This window comes from Crocodylus siamensis, chromosome 1 (genome assembly GCF_052110815.1).
Source record: "Crocodylus siamensis isolate JL-2025a chromosome 1, ASM5211081v1, whole genome shotgun sequence".
Taxonomy (NCBI): Eukaryota; Metazoa; Chordata; order Crocodylia; family Crocodylidae; genus Crocodylus; species Crocodylus siamensis.
The window spans coordinates 103546208-103563924 of record NC_143395.1 but is presented as its reverse complement, the minus strand read 5'-3'; the positions used below and the strand labels follow the sequence as shown (position 1 = coordinate 103563924).

The 17717-nt window shown below is 43.8% G+C and overlaps 1 long non-coding RNA gene across 2 annotated transcripts in view; it reads left to right on the top strand.

Annotated features, from left to right (window-relative positions):
* LOC149873124 (uncharacterized) overlaps nt 1-9214 on the top strand; it is a 65953-nt gene extending 56739 nt beyond the window's left edge. Inside the window, exons 2-5 of one of the 2 annotated variants that reach the window (XR_016439839.1) lie at nt 5033-5114; nt 6212-6406; nt 7202-7336; nt 8265-9214. This is a non-coding gene — a long non-coding RNA (uncharacterized LOC149873124). The remainder of the gene's footprint in view (nt 1-5032; nt 5115-6211; nt 6407-7201; nt 7337-8264) is intronic. The other variant, XR_016439840.1, reaches the window with a different exon arrangement.
* The last annotated feature ends 8503 nt before the right edge of the window (nt 9215-17717 follow it).

The following is a 17717-nucleotide window of genomic DNA, read 5'->3' as shown; positions in this document are numbered from 1 at the left end:
GGATGCATTGACCCCAGCCCCAGAGTAAGGGGGCAGGGGGAAGCCCCAGAGTAAGGGGGCTGCAAGAAGCCCCAAGGAGGTAAAGGAGAGGGCCAAGTTGCAACAGGGCCCAGGTGAAAACCACATCAGCACTATCTGCAAGGCTTGGGCTACGGTGTAGGGAAGGAAAAGGAGCCACAGATAGCACCCGCTAGCACCGCGGTGCATAAAGTGGGCAGTCTCCCACTAATTGCATCAATCAATTAAGATCAAGGCATGGCAGGAGAGTAAGCAGGTGGTTGGCCCATAACAGGAGGGTGGAGTCACCAACAGAAAGGCTCCAGTAGCAATACTCCTGTCACAACCTCCTATGTATTTAAAAAAGGACTTCTTGTTGTCCTTGATCCAGGTCTCTAGTCCCAGTTCCATCTCTACAGCTTTCCTAACAGCCTTCCTAACAGCCCCCCTACAGTCTTGAGCAGTGGAGGTATAATCCTCCTTCATGATGACCACTCCCTTCCATTGGGTGTATGCCTCCTTTTTAGTTTTGAGACATTTGTGGATGCTTTTGGTGAGCCATGGGGGGCTTTTGAGCACTCCTATCCCCTTTGATCTGCATGGGGATTGCCACCCTTTGGGCTTAGAGGATCATTTCCTTAAGGAACAACCACTCTTCCTGGACTCCCAAATCGCCTCTCTTCTGGGGCCTCAGTGCCTCCCTGACTAGTCTCCTTACCTCATTGAAATCTGCCCTCCTGAAGTCCAGGACTGCTGCCTCACTGCAGGCCTTTGACACCCTGCACTGGATGGTGAATTCCAGTAGGTGATGATCGCTATTGCCCAGGTGGTCGAGAACTTACAGTGCACTCACCAGATCATCGCCCATGGCCAGGACCAGGTCCAACAAGGTGTTTTCCCTGGTGGGACTGTCCACCTCCTGGGTTAGATGGAGGTCCTGTAACTCAGCTAGGAACCTACGTGAGCAGTCAGCCCTGGCTAACTGCTCTTCCTAGCAGATGCCCAGATAGTTTAGGTCACCCATGAGGACCCTTGACTTAACTGCCTCTGCAATCTGACCTGAGAATTCCATGTCCAGCTCTTACCCCTGGTTGGGTGGCCTGTAGTAAACCTCTACAGTTAAATCCCTTTCCCCGATTCCCCCCTTGTATATGGACCCAGAGCACTTCAGTCTGCCTCTCCTCTGACCCAGTGCTGTTTGGTGAGGATGTGTATTGCTCTTTGATGTAGAGCACCACACCCCCACATTTCCTCCCTGTTCTATCCCTCCTGTACAGTCTATAGCCCCTGATGTTTACTGCCCAGTCATGCATTGGATCCCACTAAGTTTAAGTGAGCCCCATTATGTCTGGGTTGGTGTTAGCTATCAGGAGGGCAAGTTCCTCCTGCTTGTTCCCCATACTAAGAGCATTAGTGTAGAGGCATTTAAGGCCTCTTGAAGGTGCATGCACTGCCCCCCCTAATCCCAGGGCTACCTGGGCCCCTGTCTCTTAGCTGGGTATTTCTTGTGCTCATTGCCTGTCTTGGCTGGGCTGTTCTTGTGGGATCTACTATGAAACTAGAAGTAGGCTTGTTGAAAGTCTCTGGGTTCAGGTCAGGGGAGAGCAACAATGGTTATGTTATAGTGAGAGTCTGCTATAGACCACAGGGTAATTTATATCACCCATGACCACAACATCCTTTGTACGCACAGCCTTCCCCAGCTGCCTGGAAAATTCCAGATCCAGCTTTTCCTCCTGATGTGGTGGCCTGTAGTAAACCCCAACCACCATATCCTTCTCCCCTGCCCTCCTTGAAGTTTGACCCACAAGGTCTCAGTTAAGCCTTCCTCTGGTCCCACTGCTAGAGACCACCAGACCAGGATGATGAGGTGGATGAGGCTTTCTTCAGATAGCTAGCAGAAGTTTCTAGATCACAAGCCCTGGTTCTCATGGGGGAATTCAATCATCCAGACACCTGCTGGAATGGCAATACAGCAGTGCACGTGCAATCCAGGAAGTTTTTGGAAAGTGTTGGGTACAATTGTTGGAGAGGAGCCTAGCTCCTCTTAACTTGCTATTCACAAACAGGAAAGAATTGGTGAGGATCGTAGAAGCAGATTGCAACTTGGGCAGCAGTGACTATGAGTTGATTGAGTTCAGAATCTTGAAGAAAGCAAGAAAGGAAAACAGCAGAATAATCCTGGACTTCAGCCTTTGAATCCTTCAGGGACCTTATAGGCAGGTCTCCTGGGAGGCCAGTCTGAGGAGCAAAGATGTCCATGAGACTGGTTGTATTTTAAAGAAATCTTACTGAGGGCACAGGAAAGAACCATTCTGTTGTGTAGGAAGACAAGTAAGTATGGCAACTACTACCAAGACCAGCTTGGCTTAGCAGGGAGCTCTTCAGTGACCTAAAACACAAAAAGAAAGCTTACAAGAAGTGGAAACTTGAACAAATGCCTACAGAGGAGTATAAAGTATTAGTAGGCCATGCAGGGATGTAATCAGAAAAAACAAAGTGAAATTAGAGTTGTGGCTAACAAGGGATGTGAAGGGTAACAAGAAGGGTTTCTACAAGCATGTCACCAACAAGAGGAAGATCAGGGAAAGAGTGGGTTCCTTACTGAATGGGGTAGGCATGGCAACTTACTGAGAGATGATGTGGAAAAGGCTGAAGGATTCAATGTCTTTTTCACATCAATCTTTACAGGCAAGGTCATGTTCCAGACTACTACACCTGGCAACACAGTTTGGGGAGGAAGTGAGCAGCCAACAGTGGGGAGAGAACAGGTTAAGGACTGTTTTGAAAAGTTTGGCATGTATAAATCCATGGGGTTGGATGGGATGCACCCGAGGGTCCTGAGGGAGTTGGCAACTGTGATTGCAGAGCTGCTGGCCATTATCTTTGAAAACTCACGGCAGTCAGGAGAGGTCTGGGATGACTGGAAAAGGGAAAATGTAGTACCAATTTTGAAGAAAGGGAAGAAGGAGGACCTGGGGAAGTGCAGACCAATCAACCTCACCTCAGTCCCTGGAGCAGTCATAGACCAGGTCCTCAAGGAATCCATTGCTAAGCACTTGGCGGACAAGATGATCAGAAAAAGTCAGCATGAATTCACCAAGGGCAAGTCATACCTGATCAAACTGATTGCCCTTTATGACAAAATGACTGGCTCTGTGAATGTGGGGAGAGCAGTGGACATGATATATCTTGACTTTAGCAAGACTTTCAACATGTTCTTCTATAACAATCTCACAAGCAAGCTAAGGAAATATAGGTTGGATGAATGGACTGTAAGATGGATAGAAAACTGGCTGTATTGTCATGCTCAAAGGATAGTAATCAATGGCTCTGTGTGTACTTGGCAGCTGGTATTAAGTGGAGTGTCCCAGAGGTCAGTCCTGGGGACTGGTTTTCTTCAATATCTTCATCAATGATCTGGAAGATGGGATGTTTCCAGATTACAGCAAGCTGGGGAGATTAGTAGATACTCTGGAGGATAGGGCTAGGATTCAGAGAGACCTAGAGAAACTGGAGGATTGGACCAAAAGCAATCTCATGTGGCTCAATAAGGAGAAGTGCAAAGTTCTGCACTTAAGACAGAACAGTCCCATGCACTGGTACAGGCTGGGGAATCGACTGTCTAAGCATCAGCTTTGCAGAAAAGGACCAGCGGGTTACAGTGGATAATAAGCTGAATATAAGCCAATAGTGTTCCCTTGTTGGAAAGAAGGTGAACAGTGTATTCAGCTGCATTGGTAGAAGTGTTACCAGCTGATCAAGGGAAGTGATTCTTCCCCTCTGAGGCCACATCTGGAGTATTGTGTGGTTTTGGGCCTCCCACTACAAAAAGGATGTAGAAAAATTGCAGAGAAAGCAGCAAAGGACAATGAAAATGGTTAGGGGGCACATGAATTCTGAGGAGAAGCTGAGGGAACTGTTCTTATTTTGTCTGGAGAAGAGAAGACTGAGGGGGGACTCAGTAGCAGCCTTCAGCTACCTGGACAGTGATTCCAAAGAGGATGGAGCTGGACTGTTCTCAGTGGTGGCAAATGACAGAACAAGAAGCAATGGTCTCAAGTCGCAGCAAGGGAAGTTTAGGTTAGATATTAGGTAGAACTTTCTCTCTAGGAGGACAGTAAATCACTGGAACAGGTTACCCAGATAGGCTGTAGAATCTCCATCCTTGAAGATTTTTAAGACCCGGCTGGACAAAGCCATGGCTGGAATTATATAGTTGGGGATGGTTCTGCTTTGAGTAGGGTGTTGGACTAAGTGGTCTCCTGAAGTTCCTTCCAGCCATAATTTTCTATTATTGTATTTTTCTAACTTGTTTCCACTAACTATATGAGGCCACGGTGTGTGCAGTTCATAATAGAAACTTAGCACATCGATTTACATGGAAAAATTGTAAATAGCTTGCAGCAAATATGCATAGCCATACTCATTTCAGAAGGGAAAGTAATCCTGATACTCTGAGAGGGGGGTTTCTTGGGGGGAGGGGAGGAACAATTTTGTGAAGTCAAGCTGTCAAAAAAAGTGGTTTCCTCAGTTTCCCATGCTCTCCATTTTCCAGTGCAGAATGGATGCTATAAACAGACTACCAGAAAAAAAATACTAACCTAAACTCTGTTTTTGTTGGAGATTTGGGCTCACTTAGGGATATGCAAGGTTGAGTGTGATCTCCTGCCTACCGCATTTCCATTAGCAAAACGAATACCTGCCACAATGGCAAATATAGTACTACAACACTCAGTCTATTGAAAGACTAAATTCTGTTTTGTCATTATACTTGAGAGTCTTCTCAAAAATACCTAAAGGTCTTGAGAATTGCTTTTTCTACCAGTTCTCTCTTCTTGTTAGTCGGCATTGTACTTCTCCATGAAGGAGTGCCCAATTCAGATCCAACATGTGATCCTTCTTCAGTCTGAGTGAATGGGGAAGTTGATATTATGGCTATTATTAAGCATAATAATTAAAAGCTATTATTATAATTAAAGGCTATTATTAAGCATAGTATTGTGCTTCATTCTGCTTTTCTATTTTCATTCAGTTATGGATTATCTGAAGTGTCTCTGAATTCCTTTGTACTGATAGAAGAATGGTTTTCTAGTTGAAAGAAAAGGGATGAGCTCGTAAGTAATTTCCCTTACACTTAACAAAGTTATGAAAAATAGCTTGAATACAGCTGGCAGGATCCTTTTAGGCTGTATGGGCCTGCTATGATGCATTCCTACTATTTTCTTCCTTGTGAATTAATGTGGACAGCATTGTACAGGTATAAGATAATTTGGCTCTCTAAATCATACAGACTCTTTGGAAGTGTAATTTTCCTCAGCTTAGTACATATATGTAAGAATATTTTACAGCCAGAAGCAATGGTTATGTGTTTTATGGTATTTTTATGTTAAAAAGTACAGGACATTTCTGAGACTCAGCCTCCTTGAGCTCTGGATGCTGGTAATCTTATGTCACTGTAGATGAGATCATTAATACTGCCAGGAATCATGTTTGCAAACACTTTTCTTTAATGTTGACTCATATATCTGGATGCATGCACTACAGAATGGATCATGATTATTGAAATATTTTAGGATTAAAATTTTTTACACTTGTCCCCCAGCTTTCACCTGATATGAAAACAAATGAATTAACTTGGTTAGGAAGAAAACATGAAAAATTCATTGTTCAAAAGACCATTATAAAGGAGAATAGGGAAAGAGTTGCAAATAATGGGTTGCAATAAAGAGTTGCAAGAAGTGTAAATAATGGGGTGAAAAAATAAAGAACTGCGGAAAGGAAATAAAACTGGGGAAGAGTTATTGCACACAGATTTTTAGCCAAATTTATGTGGTAGAACAGCTTCATTATCTTCAGAATGGTGAGATTTTCCAAATAGCTGTAAAATGGGATGGTAAAGATTGACACATTATGCAAATAGCTTAAAGAGCCTTTGTACATGCCACAAAATTGGCGTTTAAAGCAACTTAAATGCCCTTTTGTACCCCTTTAACACCTCAGAGGTGTTTTAATTTCGTACCTAACAAAGTGCAACAGTGCACGGGGTGCTGGAAGCCAACGTGCTCAGGGCTTGGTGGGCCTCATGCAACTTGGGGCCTATGGGACCCAGCAGCAGCCCATGCAGGCAGGCTCTACTGAAGGGGGAAAAAAAAGCAGTGAGCCTAATCTTTTCTTTTCTTTTCTTTTTTTCCACTCTGCCTGCCTGCCTCAGCTGTGCAGGGGGCCCAGTGCTTCCCTCTGTGGCTGTGGTAGGGCCGGTGCTTCCCTCCATGGCTGCGGTACCCTCCAGGACTGCCCAGGTTAGGTGCCAGTGGGCAAGTGCTTCCTAGGGAGCCCCCATGCAGCTCAGGGACTGCTCATCCCACCAGCAGCTCTGTGTCCCCCCACCCCACCACTGAAGAGGCAGGTAAGAATTGGGCCCCCACCCTTGTGTACACATGACAGAGGTTTAACTTGGTTTAATTCTCCCTAAAATGAAGCAGTGTTTTAAAAAATCCAACGTTTCAGTTTAGGGAGAATTAAACCAAATTGAACCCCCATGGCATATTCAAGCAGCTAAAGACATCTTTGTATTACTGGACTTTATGATAGGATATTTGGTAACATGAAAGCACCAAGCCACTTCTGAACAGCACAGGAAGTTCTCAAGTCACTCCACAATAGGGAGAAGTTACTTAAAAGGGATTGGTGCATCAGATATAGTTGAAGTAAAGATACCCAGGCTTCTGTTAAGGTTGGTACTATCTTAGAGAGAGGAGTTGAGGAGTTAGAACCCAGGAAAAGAGAATCAATTGAATCCTAATGAAACCCATCACTGGCAAATTTTCTACTGGAACAACTGGCAATCCATGCACTGGATGATTGCATTCCATGCTGAAAAAAATGACTGCATTTTTGTAAGGTAAAAAATAGTATAAAGGAGGAGCAGTTATTTCATTTATTAACATCAGAAACCACACGCAAATGTTACAGCAACAATATTTATAAAGAAGTTTGAAATGGAAGACTGAATGTTTTAATTATCCCTGACCTCAGTTTTCCAACATAAACAAGGACAAGTGAATGTAGGACTAACAAGAAAACACTTTTGTAGCTGAGGAAACTGATCTGTCATACTTCTTTCCAACTTTTGGATTATTTTGAATGGAAAGGCATCATTCATGGGATTTGAAAGACATAAAAGCCTGTTCATTTTTTGCAGAGGCTGGAGGGGAAGACAACAAGGATCAGACAGACACAGGAATCTGACTGGCACTCTGCTGGGTCTTCTACTTCCAATGCACTTCAGGATTAGGCATGATGAAAAATAGTTTGCACCATCATAACTGGTTTGCTGGTCTGTTTCTTTCTATCTCTTCCTTCTTTGTTTGATTTACCTACTGACTTTGCACAATGAATAGGGATTGTATGGTCTACTGTGAATTGTTATTAAGATGTCCATTGTACATATACATATAAAATACACTGGGATGGGATACACAGGAAATTTAGACTGAAAAGTGATGTTATTTAAACTCAGCTGAGCCTAGAGCTGAGCTCTGCCCTAGAGTTCTTATAATCAAATTGTGATTCAAACTGTACATTTAATTGGTTATAGCTCTGGACTTATCATATGAATAAATGTATTGTTCAGTGTGCTCTTTCACCTATATCTTTATTTCAAATGTTAAATACTATCAACAGTTTGAATAATTTCTAACATTAAAAGACCTTCTGTAAACATTGAAATTATAATTTAGGTGGATCTCCCATGCATTAAACTCAGATAACTGATGCCATTTTTTTAAGGGAATGAAAGTATGACTCAAACCTCAAGATTCTGAGCACTCTTCACTCCCATTGCCTTAATCTTCCATATTTTACTGACTGAAATAGCCCTGATCAAGTAAATAGGACAATTCAAGTGAATAGGCCAAACAGGATATTTGCCTTTGAACATGGTTTTATTTTCATCCTGGTCTACAGTATTTTAAAGCATATTTTTTTATCTATACTATAGTCTTTAGTACTGCACATAGGTCATACATCCTTGCTGAAGTCACTGCCAAAAGATATCACTAAAGTAAAAAAGTTTAGTAACACTCAAGAGCAAATGATCCATTATAAACATGTATAGCAAGAACATCCATATCTTTATCCAACTAGGATTTGAATTCTATTCCAAGGTGCAAACTAGACACCAAATTAAGGGAATTAAGAAGTTTCTCCAAATAGCAAATTATTCTGCACTGATGTTTTGTGACTTTTTTCCTTTACTTTCTCAGGTGTACCTGATACTGGTAACCATCAGAAACAAGACACTTGACCAGAAGGATGACTGATTGTGTGCAGAACGGGTATTTCTAAATGTTTCGGAATGTTTTTAAGTAGGCCATTAACGTGAGTAGTGTGCATACTGAGAAGTGCAAATAGTTAATTATAACATGTTTCTATTATGCAATACATGATTAATTATGTCATCTCTTCTGTGCAAAGAGGCTTACCATTAGATCAAAGATAGCTAAATCTGCTAATGGACTTTAAAAAGAAGGAAATCTGGACTTTAGTGCACTTCAGTGTTTTCTGCAAGAAAGTAAACAGAATTTTAACATCTCATAAATAGGATTTTCTTCTTTATTTTATATTTGCTCTGATCATTCCACTTAATACATGAAAATATTTCCTAGAGCCAGCAACAAATAATGACATCAAAGAAGATGTGAGAATTTTCTCCCCCCCTCCACCCACCCAAAAGTCTTTGATCTGTCTTTTGACTAAGGAAGTGCAGCAGTCTTTCAAGTGTACTCAGCAGTATTTCTACCTTTTGCCCCTGTCAGATTTAGAATAAGAGTATTAGAATAAGGGTCCATGAATAAAAATACTGAATCTCATGCTTCACAGGGGCAGCAGAGAGAAGCTTTTGTGTTGGAGCATAATGATGTTGTGATATTGCATTGTAGCCTCATAATACAGTGTCGAAAAGTTCCAGGGCTGCAGTGCCTCAGTGCCTGCCATTGCAAAATTGTAGGCATTCACAAATGTGGCTTTTAACCTCAAGGACAGTTGCATTTCAGTGTTCCTTACTGTCTGTGTATGTACATGCAGCATGTAAAGTATTTTGAAATCCCTCTTGAGAGAGGCGTTTTACAGTGCTTTCACAGCACCAGCTATTGGCTATATATCAGGACAAAATTCTCAGAGTAGCACTTAACCTAAAAAACCCTATGAAGTTTGAGTCCTGAAAATATTAGGGCACCTATACATGTGCAGTGAGGCTGCTGTGACACACTGTACTTACAGTGCATCAGAGAAGACTCGATTAATCGAACCTGCTAGAACTGGTAATTACTGCACTCCAGTGTCACATGTAAGGCTTGTTTGATGAGCTTTAGTCAAAGTACCCTGCCACCATTTTTCAGTGCGGGGATGCTGATACACGTGACACTCCAAGTGCTTTAATTAGTGGATCTCAGAGCTCTCTCTCCCCCGCCTCCTCAAGCATGCGTATAAGTGCCTTTAGAGACTATCTGTCTTCTTTGGTACCTGTTTCTCTTTGGAAATAATCTGATCAAATTATTTTACCTAATTCAATTATTGAATAATCCAATTTAATTCAAATCTAGAAATTAAGTCTGAAGTGCTAGGTGTAGGGATTCTTAATTCTGTAATTTTTATACTCACTGATGAGATGTAATCCAAATTTGTTGATGTTTAAGGCATGTTGCAAAGGCTATCTGGTTACACAGTCTGCATACATGGGGATGCTCCATGCATAGGGTCTGAACAACAACTGGCTGGTTGGGGGGTTTAAGCAGGGTGGTACTCAGTAGAAGTCACTTGCCACCAAGGGAAATGAGTGGGGAGGAGCCTTATTACCCCCTCAGGTAGCGATCTTGCGTGGTGGGCTATTGGCAATAGGGCCTTGACACCCTGCTACCACACTGTCCTCCTATCTATGTGTATAGACCATGTTTCTCAAGAAGGTATGGGGTTTACTCTGCACCTGTCACATCCACACAGTGCACTGATGACCTCTATCTTCCCATGCAGCAGGCCCTGCTTCAGCACCATCAGAATCACCACTGGGACCAAGAGAAAGGGTGGGCACTGTTCAGGACCCATGCTGAGACCAGGACTGGGAGTGGGTGCTCTTCAGCCTCCCATGCTGGAATCCTAAAGAGGGGTGGATGCTTCTTGGCTCTCCATGCTGAGACCAGGGGGACTGGTGGGTGGTGTCTGTCAGTGGAAGGGCCTCTGAGAAGCCACCAGGGGAAAGGGACTGGAACACCCTTGGCCCTGACATGGGAAATATCAGAGGAGTTGTTCTCATCCTAGTGCCGCCTGTGATGTGGATAGCATGGCATGGTGATCGAAAAGCAGGGCATGAGCCCCTATGTTGTTGGAACTGTCCCCTGAGTCCTGCTTCTTGGTACTCTTGGCCCTGCTGCCCTGGAAGAGGTTGAGAGAGCTGAGATCCAACTTCAGCTGCACTGTACCTCCTGGTTCCCCTGTGTCCCCCCAGGAGTTACTCCTATGCATCCAGTTTCCTGTCTCCTTGGGGCCCTCCTACATAACCTGCTGCTGGAGGCTTCCTGCCAGTGGCTGCAGCAGGGTGTGCAGGGTGGCAACAGATACCCTGCAATTAAGAATGTGGGAGAGCTCCTCAGAGAAGAGCATGGTGTGCTTCCTGCTTCTGAAGGTCTGGCTGGTGTCATGAGTTCACCTGAAGCTGGTCTTCATCCATTTTGTTTTGCCTCTGCACTGTGACCAGTTCCAGTCATGACCCCATGCTCTCAACTCTGCAGTGGTCTGCTCACATACCTTGTTGCAGTGCACACTATAGATGTGGTCTTGGGTTTTTTCTTCACTGCAGATGATGATGAGATCTCTTATCTCCTCAACACTTCAGTTCTGCCTCAGGTTGTAGGTTACTGAGGGAGATGGGCCAGCTCTGCCATGATGTTTGGTGGTTCCCCAGGGGTCTGTGTGTCTGTGGGTGAGCCCAGATGTCACAGTGGGTGACAGTTTGGCTGAGAGGGTGTAGGTTGGGGTACATGGGTGTAGGTCTTGGTGCATGGTTTCCTCTCATTCCCAGCTGAGTCTGGGTCTTGTCACATGTATCCTGCACTCTGGAGTGACCAAAACACAACTTTCCATGTCCACACCCAAACCCCAAACTTTCCAGAGCTATCCATCTGCTGGCCTCAGCATGGCAGGCCACCCACCCTTCCCAAGTCCTGAACGTTTTACAGGCATCCACCTTCTGCCAGCACCTGTGCTAGCAGTGCTCACCCATGCCTCAAGTTAACATAGTTCAGGTATCTGCTCTCAGTGGCCCCGCAAGCCCTGAATTTGGCAGGGTTATCTGTCTTCTGGCCCATTCCCATTTGTGTCCCCCCTGCTCGAGACCTGAAACACCAGCACTAGCTCCAGAATATGCTGGGGTCTGGATCTTTGGTTCTGGGGATCTGGATGTGCCTGAATCTTGGTGTCCTGGGTCTTTGGGTCTTGGAGATTTTTTGGTTTCTTGTTCAGGTCTGCATGTGGGTCTTAGGATGCTTTGGGGTGGGGTTTTTGAGGGACTAAGGGCTCTGGCCTAAGGTCTCAAGTCCAAAGAAGGTCATGTGCAGGGGAAACAGCTACCTCAACCCCCCACATCTCCCTGCAGCTTGCAGTACAAGAAAGGGCTGGGGAGAAAGGATAGGCTTTCCTGACCCTGAGATGGCCAGGGGCCAGAGTTTTTCCCCTGCTTAGCTGTGCAGTCAAGCGCATCCCATATGCCTGAGCATCTCCCTTATGGGGGGGCAGGAACAATGCACACTGGAACATCAGAGGTCAGTGGGGAACCTTGTATCACTAGGCAACTATACAAACACTCACTAAACTAGTCTGTCCCCTAATCAGAATAGACTTAACCATCATCAAACAAGATTTATATTTCTTCTGATGCACCATTTTTAAATCAAACTATCCGTTATGATCACTTACAGGACTAACATTTCTACCAATACAAATGTAATTCCTATATGACCCCATTTGGAGCACCTTTTGAGTTTACCACCAATTTCCTCCATGACAATTGGTAAGTTATTTATATGGGCCTCAGTTTCAACAAGTATAGAATGTGGCTACTATTTGAATATAGATCATAAATGTCTTGGACCACTCAATTAATTAAAGTTTGTAAAAGCAATTTTAGTTTCCCAGACACAGTCTCTATAATTATTATGCTAATTTATCATAAACACGTTGTGCGTGATTGTACCCTTACTTCCCCATATTTTATAACAGTGTACCTCTATAAAGCTTCAAGACAAATATTCCTCATTTAAAGGGAAGTTAGAGGAAAATGAGTCCTCCTAGCTACATATCAACCACAAAATGTCACAAAGAAAGCAGTCATTTAACTATTTCTCAGTTTTAAGTGACAGTCTGAGTCTCTGATACCAATTTTACAGTTGCCAAGTTTGCACATGCTCATTATGGCCATTTAGAGAGGATTACAAGTAGCCTTGATAGAAATCAAGAGCAGTAGTAAAAAAATATTGTCCTCCTGACAGGCACTTACGGGAAACCTAAGACCCGTATCTGGGAAACACGAGATATTTCATTACTATTCCACTGCACTGGAATGTCACTAGTGCTACTGGAGAGAAAGAGCCCTCTGTGTTTTACCTTTTTCCTGGGGTTAAACAACATGTCACCTCACTGAAGGATATCAAAGACATGAGAGGATATCTTATTAGGGCTAAGTTGCCAAGGCAGGAGGGAACCGCAGAAATCTGTGGCTTTGGATTCCAGCAAAATAACAAGCTCCTCCTGATTTCCTGCATTGCTTTCCTTCTTATGGATGTTTTGGTAGCTGGTTAGTTTCAGCTTGGTGTCAGCTCAAAGGAAAATTGCCAAACAAAGTGTGTTGATACAAATAGCTAATAAAAGTCAAATGAATGGGATTGGCCAGGATCATCAAAAATACCAGTGACATATACGCTGTAACAAACAATGACATATTCTAGGATACTAACTAGTCCGGGACTTTGTCAGCATTTATTCCATTTACCGTTTTGTTTTGTTTATCCATGGCCACCTTTAATTGCTATGACACACTCTCGTCAAAGTAACAGATGTTTGTTTGTGTTAGATGAAGTCAAATAAAACTGAGCTCCAGACCTGGAAGTTTTTCCAAGGATTTTTTTCTTCTTCTTCTGTTATATCTTTGATGCCTACCCCTGACCACCCACCACCCATCTGTCACCACACCCTTCTTGTAATAGCCTCCAAATGAAACTATCTTCCCTAAGACCAAAGAGGAGGTTGTGGTTGCCACAGATGACTGCCTACTGCTAGGCACTGCTTACTTGTGGTGTTTATTTCAATCTCTCCCAGCTACAGTGGCTGAAATTGGAGGGGTCAATCCGCAGTTTGAACTGGCATATTTTTAAAGTCTTTTCTATTATGAAATATTTATGAGAGGAAATGGGGTTGGACATTCCTACAGCCAGTCCAGTCTAAGAACGCTATGTGCCTCCCTCATTGAACATGTAAATGTAGTTATTTAATGGAAGACACACATACCTCATTCCTCTACATTTGAAGTGATCTGTCAAAGGAATGTAAACTTTTATTTGAAGCAAGCCCTCAGGTAAAGGATTACCATAGGCCGCACAAGGAAATTCCAGCATACCCACCAAAATTTATACTGTGGGGAAAGCTATGAATAGAAAGTTTGTATGCTGTTATGAATATGGATAAAATACATCACTCATGGCCCAGCTACGGCATGCAAAATCAAAAACACATATTTTGGATCGCATCATATTTTCAAAAATATATTTAAAAGAAAATAAACATGGATTTTATGTGTTCACTTATTGTGTGAAGTACCTTCGGAGAAAAGAGACATCAACACGTTTCTTTCCAGTTCATTCCAGTTCCTTGATTCTCTCCAGAACACTATGGACTTTGGAAGGCGTGGGGGGTAGGAATACCGAAAATTAATTCTCTAGGCCCATTTGTTTTCCAAGCTGGTGGCCATTTATAAGGAGATGGCCACCTGCATGTCATGGGCACACTGCACTCAGAGGATAGATTTGAAATTTTTAAAGGCAGAAACCATTGTTTATTGTCCCAGGGATGCAGGATCAGGCAAGGGGGAAGCCTTATCTGGAGGAAGACCCCAGATGAAAGTAAAAGAAGGAAAAAACCTACCTGTTGCAGGGGTCCAAAGAAGTGAGGAGGTGCACCAGGGAAAACTGCCCGAGTGGTTTATCAGCTGTGGCCATGTCCAGCTGTAGCCGGGTGACATCATGAAGAGACTGGCCCCGAGAGTGTGAGAAGGAGGATGCCAAGTGCCAGAGGAGCATCGGAGAACCGCTGGGCAGAGCATATCCAGCCCCTGAGGCTGGCAGCAGCAGAGACAGCAGCAGGAACTGCAGGAGATCCCTGTGCCAGGGAAGACTGATGGGGATCAAAGGAGCCAGCAGGGAGGCCAGCAGAGGCGATGGCAAGAGCCAGTGAGGGAGCTCCTGCCAGAGGCGGCCGGTGCCATGACCCCAGGGCGGAGGCGGATCCCAGAGGAGATAAGAGAAACCCTGCCTGGGGTGAAGGTGCGGGTCCCGACCCAGGGAGTGCGTTAGTCTAGGGGCATTAGGGGTGAAGGAAGCACAGGACTTTCCCCACAGTCCCTCCTCTTCTCTTTTTTTTCTCCTCTTTGTCTCATTCCCCTTATAGTCTTGTCTTTAATTCCTTTTTCTTTCACATTGGGTTGTTCCCACAGCATGGGGTTTTCCAGTGGTGAGTGTTCTGTTCATGTTTTTCTTTCTGAGTTGGATCTATTTTAGTTCCCTGCCTAGAGCAGGTTAGCCTAGCACACCACACCAGGCTCAGGGAATTAGAGACCCCACTTGGAGACAAAAGACCATGGGAGAATGTGGCGAGGGCCAACAGCATCTGTCGTAGAACGCGCAAGGCATCGAGAGAGACAACCCCGGAGGCAAAGTGTCAGCAGACCCTTCAGGTCTGGTCAGGCATTTGTCCGTGAAAGAGGACACGTGGGAACCAAGGAAGACATCAACAGGGGCTAGCCGCAAAAGATCCTGAGGCTCGTCTCATAGGTTGGCATATGGCTGGAGTGTAGGGGATGTTGGAGCCCCGTAGACATCCGCCAGGACACATGACAACATCCTCAGAGGGGACCCCCTTCACTGAAAGGCCATCCAAAGTCATAGCAGGTGAGTTTGGAGGACACTAAGAAGGTAATCAAGGAACCCTCCGGGGTCTACATGAGGTTCCTTGGTGAGCAAACCAGCTCTCCAGGCCCAGACGGTGCAAAATCCAATCATTGGAGACGGGCACATTTACAATTGCCTTAAAATCAGCCATTTCATGACCATGACAGTCCTTAACTTTGCAATTAAATGTAATTAGATTCATAGATTGTTAGGAGCTGGAAGAGACCTCTGATGTCCACCGCCCTACACCAGGCAGGAAGACAGGTGGAGTCAGGCGACCTCAGCAAGATGACTCTCCTGTCTCCACTTGAAAAATCAGCATCTTTGATTGTACCAGCCAGTCAATTGTTACTGCTGTTTCAGTGTGCTTGGATGGAAGTGAAAGCTTTGATGGTGTGTTAAAGAGAAGTGAGAAATCTTATGTCCACAAGTTGTCTAGTTTAGACTTGCAAACTCATGCATTTTGAATAATTTAGCTTACATAATTGTCTGAATATATTGGACACATCTTCACTAGGGTCAGCCTGAGTTAACCTAGCCCAGCTGGAGCATTCATAATGGCAACCCCCTATCAAGACCAGCTGCATCTAGCTACATGAGCTCTTGCTTTAGGATGGATTTTTGGTAGTATTCACCATGAGTATTTTAGCAATGATTTAAACCAGGCCACTCAATAAATTCATGTTTATGTTATCTTCCTCTGTCTCCTGCAGTCTAGCTATTGTCTGTGGCACTAACATGAATAATACTTTATGTAACTCACTTCCAAGGAGAGCTAGTCATTGTTTTGTGCAGACAGTGCTGAGGGTGAAAGCAAATGGTGCTCAGTAGTAAAAGTTTTTATTAAAAATGTTGTTAGGAATACAGTCCCAGATCCTTAAAGCTACTTAGACACTTCAGTATCTTTATACAGAGCTCAGCCATCTTTCTTTGGACCCAGCCTGTGGAGGTCTTATCTAGCTCAGGCCACATGGGGGATTGGAGGCACAAAACTGCATCAAGCTACCCATCCCCTTCCTAGTGACCCCTCAGCAACCTCCTTGCTGTTCTCTTACCTGTGCCTACCCTCACAACAGAATTTTCTCCTCTCCATCACTGTTGAGGACAGGGGTAAGTGGCCAAGTAAGCACAAGTGCCTTGGGTGCTTTTAGGAGTAGAGATTTGTGTCCTGTGGTGGGGACCAGGTTGGAAGCAGTGGCCTGCAGCAGCATTGTGGGATTCTGTTTCCAGTGGGAATTAAGTATCTAAACACCTGTGAAGAATTGGGTCTCAGTCATGAAAAAAGTGATTAGTAGTCTAACTTTCTTGGATGGAATATTGTTGAAACAGAGCAGGAGAATGGGGTTGGAATACTGAGCCAGGATGGGTGGGATACAGCTCAGCTGGAGTGGGGAGTAGAGCTGAAGGACTAACAGTACCTTGGCTTAATTAGTCTCAGTTCTCCAGTAAAATAAGAAAATTGCCAGCCCAAATTGAAGGAAAACCAGAGCCAAAACTCTTCTTCTAGACTTATAGGTACCCTTGAGTTTCTGGATAGTTTTCTTGTGTGGATAGGTGGGGGCTGATTCTACAGTGAATACGTACCCTTTGGCCATCATTATAGTTGCCTAGCTTGCATTTTCAGTTTTGATCATCTTACATCAGTGTTATTCTGATGTGTTTTGAAGCTCTATAGTGTCTGACTATAATAATGATAGAAGTTTTCACTTATGTTAGCTAGCATCAGAATTATACTATCTTGACCTTTAGCATAGGTAGGCAATCATTTCTAAGGCAGTAAAGGGAGATGATTTAAAATATGCAGTGTAATAGTTGAGGCATGCAATCGTTTGCGATCCTTCTGCATGTTCACAGAAGGCATATAAATTATACCATGTTCCTAGTAGCAAGGTATCACCACTATTACACAAATAAGGTGACTTGCCTCACTTTTCTTAAAGGATGTGTCTGAAGTGACACAAACAGAAATTGGACATTAATACTCTAAGGTACAGACAATGCTTAAAGCAATATGCCATTTTTTCCTTTTAAATGTGCACCTAATGAAATACCTAATTCTGCACTGTGGCATTCATGTTGATAATAAAATGCATAATTAAGGATCATGCTAAGTACCAAAAAGTGGAATCTGGGCATCTGAAACAGTCACAAATGTTTGACAACTGAGCAATTTCATGTTGTCCCTGGAATTCACACATTTGCAAGGCAGGAGGGAAGAGCACTGAACACTTCTTTCCCGTTATCCAAAAACTACTCTAGTAAAAAAAGAAAAACCATAATAAAAGGAATTAACACCATATCCTTAAGAGATCCACAGCCTGCTGGCAAAATGATATTGAGAAGATAAATTATTTTGAACTTGAATTTAGGCCAGTTCTCTCTGAACTCTGTTTCCAGAGGAAAACTGTGTCATACAGTGATTTACAGGCAAGTTTAAACACCTCCCTCTTCCCCGCCCCAACTTCACAATTGTTTACCTGTAGGAATATTTTCTGTGAACCACTCAGA